Source organism: Saimiri boliviensis, chromosome X, assembly GCF_048565385.1.
Source record: "Saimiri boliviensis isolate mSaiBol1 chromosome X, mSaiBol1.pri, whole genome shotgun sequence".
NCBI classification, from domain to species: domain Eukaryota; kingdom Metazoa; phylum Chordata; class Mammalia; order Primates; family Cebidae; genus Saimiri; species Saimiri boliviensis.
In genome coordinates this window covers 131,387,601-131,392,662 of record NC_133470.1, presented here as the reverse complement: position 1 = coordinate 131,392,662, position 5,062 = coordinate 131,387,601, and positions in this window count along the sequence as shown.

Sequence of the window (5,062 nt, the reverse complement as noted above, 5' to 3'; positions counted from 1 at the left end):
AGAACAGAATGGGGATAATTCTGTACATGCCGTTTCATAAAATGCATTTTGTAAATAAAGCAAAGTATATTTTTTTATCTTGTTAAATCATATTTTTAGCAGCTATGATAGAATGTGCATTATAGATCTATTATAGGGTGAAAATGGTAACATTTTTAGTATTGTCTAGCACATAGCAGACTAAACAAGTATTACTCTTGCCTCCCTGCCATCTCTTGCCCATGAAATATATGATTTTAATGTAATTTAAATAGCAAGATTATTATAGAAAACATTAGAAATGTAGCAGCAACAAGTAAAATGTAAATATATTTTAGTAACCTGTGAGCTTCAATATCATTTCTGTGTTGTAGGATGAATTACCTGGTGAATATAGGAAAAGGGGAAAATAATCATTATGCCATTTTATTTATGTGCATGTGCTTTCCTGTCTCTGACCTTTTAGTGGATCATCAGAGAAGTAGTTTTTCTATTGAGTCCTAGAAATAAATGACAGTATGATCCTGCTTGTTAGAAGACTGAAGATAGAAGATCTAGAATCCAGATACCAGACCCATTACCAATTACTGGACCATGGGTGTCTGTCTTTCTCTGAGATTGTCTCATTTCTAAAATACAAAGTACTGTACAATAGATTGAATAGTAAGAAATTGACATTTTTCTTGGTCAAAATGCTCCAATCCTGACTATTTTATACAGTTCATTTTAATATAACGGTGGTTAAGAGTATGAGCTTATTATGATAAGACTTGGGTTTGAAATTAGATTCCACATGAAACCAGTTATGCTTTTTATGCTTTCTTTACCTGCAGTTTCTCATCTTTTCAATGTAGAAAAGAATAGTATCTGCACCATCGTATGTAATCGAAGATTAAATATGATACTACAAGTGTTATTGATAGATACATACCAAATGCTCTATAAATGTTAGCTACTTTTATTGTTGCTGTTAATTACTATTCTTGACTTTTTAAGAGCAAATAATAGAAGAAAATGTCATATTTTTAGTTATTAAGATGTTTTATGAAGGAATGATATTAAAACAAAATAAGACTTGTAGAAAATCTGAGATATAGTTTAATGGAACAGAATAAAATCTCCATCCCAAGGTTTTAAAAGTGATAAACTTGATATTTCTAATCAGCAAATAACACGGATTATTCTGGAAATGGCATTGGGTCAGCTGGCATAGTTTTTCATTTAAAAACATAAATTTTTATCCTTTTCTTACTTCATGAAATATGAAGGAAAAAATCCACCATGGCATTGGTATAAAAAGGAATACACAGTTTAGTGGCAAATAACAAAAAGACTAGAAATATTACCAAATTACACAACAAGCATTTTAAGTATTTACTACTCAAGGTTATTAGTAGTTTCCAATTAAACAACAGTGAAATATCACTTACCTTATTGGCAGACAAAAGTTAAAATGGTAGATGGTGGATGCCAAGTGTTGTTGGGGTTTATGGGGCCCTCCATACACTGCTGGTAGAAGTACATCCTGGAAAGCAACATAGAAGTGTTTAGTCATGGCTGTGTGTGGTGGCTCATGCCTGTAATCCCAGCACTTTGGGAGGCCGAGGCAAGTGGATCACCTGGGGTCAGGAGTTCAAGACCAGCCTGGCCAACATGGCAAAACCCCATCTCTAGTGAGCCAAGATGGAGCCACCGCACTCCAGCCTGGGAGACAAAAGTGAGACTCTATCTCAACAACAACAAAAAAAAAAAAAAAAAAAAAAGGGATTTAGTCATATAGAAGGTACACGTTCTCAATGAGCCAACAGGCTTGCTCCAGGATGAATATCTCAGAGCCATTTTAAAATAGCTAAATAAAAGAATATGTATAAAGATATATTTATGGTGGTGAGAATTTGAAGGCAACTTGGATATCTATCACAAGGACAGTGAAAAATGCCTGTTTGTTGTTGAGAATCATTAGATATACTATTGTGCATTTCTGATACATAGTCCTTTCTTATCCACAAATCAACTCTATTATCAGCCAGTTAGTAAACCTCTCATAGCTCCTGGTTCCTCAACCACAAAAACAAGGGAACTGCATGAATCATCATGGTGACTATATTCTTTTTTATACCCTCTGATGTGTAGTTCAGTGAACTCTCATATACCTTTATGTTTTTTGTCTCTACCTTTTTAATATTAGGATAATGGGCAATGACTTTGAAGTGGTTTAAATATTAGGTGTTTGACTCTCTTTAAAAGGAAACTTTACTGTTAAGATCTTTAAGTAATAAGGATAACCAGGCCATAATTCATGTATTCAGAATACTGTAAGTGAAGCTATCTGGAAAAACAGAAAATGAGAGCATAGAAAATGACATTTTCTTGAGCACTGAAATTTTACTTGAGAAAAGGTTAGAGAGATGTGATATGATATAAAAAGGCTAGAGAGACCTGATCATGGTGCTTTTTCTTCTTATTTTCTCTCTTGATCATTTTAAAACTTTATCTTAAATTCCAAATTACAAAAAATAATACATAGTAAGGTATAATAAAATGTTGATCGTAATTGTAAAAAAAATCAATTACTCTAGGAGTATCTGAAGTAAAATTGAAAGTCTAGCCCTCAAGACCAAACAGCATTATGTAATGCCTGTGTCTATCTCTTGCAAATTCTCATATAATTTAATGGAACAAACCTGCTTTTTCAGGCCTCTTTCTGCGGCATCTGGCTGAGTCATACTGTTTTCACAGGGACTCTGCTGTGTCGAACTACATCTGCTGAAAAAAAGAAAGAAGAGCTTACCTTTAAGTAGGAAAATAAATGGCTTTCTCCTTCCAGGGTCTAAGGCAGACAGAATGTTTGGAATCATTTAATTGCTTTCAGCATTAGTCACCCAGCCCTGATATAAAACTTTTACTGTAAGAAGTTTCTCTCAGGGAGCAAGCCAGGCCAAAGTCCAGCATCAAAACCAGCAATTTTTGCCTAGTCATTTGTTTGAAACTTCCTTTCTCTTGGACACCAAAACATGAAAGTAACAACCTTAAGGGGTCCAGATAGGTGCAAATAATTCATAATAATAAAGGCATCTGTAACATTGTGCAAAGTCTAAGCATCTTTCTGTGTATCAAAAAATCTTTGAATGTTCTGGTAATGAGAGTAGAGAGACTTCATTCAGAAAACACTTGTGATCAGTGGACAGAATAGCCATCTACTCAGGATACGGGAAAGAGAGAAGTTGGTATCTCTTAGGATAAGATCCATTTATAGGTTAGATTTTGGCTAAATGTAGTGCTGGTCGGGAGGTATGGGTTGTATCATAATAATGATTATACAAGATTTCTAAAACAGTGTTAGATATTCTTTATCCACGGATACTGACTCCAAGTCCTATGTGCTTGCCATTAATTGCCCACACACTGCTTCACTACATGCTTATGTTTAATATTGCCATTTACTGCTGACCACTCTGAGGTGTATTTACTGTTATTATGGCTTCAAGGCTTCTTTCTGCTCAGTGGAATCTAAGGTCTGTACTTTCTAACAGGACATCACTACATCCACACTCCTCACTTCCCTGAGGCTTTTTTTCACTTAATTCCAGTTTATGGACTTTAAATTGGTACAACTTTTCTTGTTGGCAGGTAGGGAATTAAATTAAACATGTGTATACCATTTGAGGCAGCAATTCCATGCCTTGAAATATACCCTACAGAAATAGTTAAGGATGTGCACAAGTGTATGGAAACAATAAAATTCATTGACCTAAATTCCTGGTTTTGGTCTTTGCCATAAACATAAATTTGTCTAAGAGTAAAGAGAACACAAAGACTATCTATCAGGGAATGTGGGATATGAAAACAGATAAGTGTTTAAGGAAACACAAACATACACGTTCACAAGCCCTCATGTGCACACATCAAACTGGTCATCAAGGTCTATTTATAAAAGCCTAGAAAGTATGCAAATGTGACTCAGAGGTACAAAGAGGACAAACTATTATTAAACATTATTAAAACTAATGGCAAAATCTTCAGTTACTTTTGCATCAACTTAATAGTAGATGAGCTAAATCTATTTTAAATGCAAATGTAAAATATGTCCTTTAGCAATAGAAAATGATTAAATGTCATTCATCTCATCACTGTTTATTGTAGGAAAAAATTGTTAGTTCCAACGTAGGATTATGAAAGTTTTATTTTTTTAAATTTTTGTATTGATTTTTTCTTTCACAAATAGGTGTTATGAAATACATAAAATTAAAGAAGAATGCAGATCTGTCAATCAAAAATTGTGAGGTTATCATTCATATAAGAATGTAAGTCCCTGTAATTTTAATAGCATGCAGAAACTCATTTGGTATTACCTAAATCAAGTTAAATGATAATGAAATTGTAAAAGGGCAAAGCCACTCTTTAGTATATCAAAAATTATTGTTAAGAATTGACACCACTTTTCAACTTCAATAAAAACATAGATGAAAAGCCTTAGAGGTGTAACACATCACAGCAGTAAACAAAACACAGACGTGGTCCCTGTCCTTCTGGAGCTTGCAAACTAAAGGGAAAGATAGTGAAGCCAGCAATAATAAAGTTTTGTAGTTGTTATAATAGAAGTCAGTGTGCTATGAAGCAGAGCAGATAGCCCAAGTACCCACTTGGTCTTTGGTGTTTTGGGGAGGCTTCCAATAGGAAGTGATGCTTAAACTGAGACCTGAGGGCTAAGGAGGCATTACCCAAGTAAAGAGCAGAGAGTGGAGCTAATGTGGGACCCTAGCCAAATATAACAGGCAGGAAATACTCTATAACCTGGTTCATCCATGGGGATATCCTGTGTGGAAATCCACTACCTGGCAGTTGGGCATGTGTGGAAACTGCATGAAACATAACAGGACAATTGTAGAGTAGTTCATACCCATGACAGAACCCAAGATTGAGAGCTCCTAAGAGGTTGCCTTATCCTTAACTCTTTCTATACCACCCTGACAGTGAGCTTCAATAAGGAGAATAAAACAAATAATTAGTATGCAAAAAAAATTAATTTAAGTGATATAGCTGAAATGCTGATACTTGGAGTATCAGGATGTCTCTACTCCAC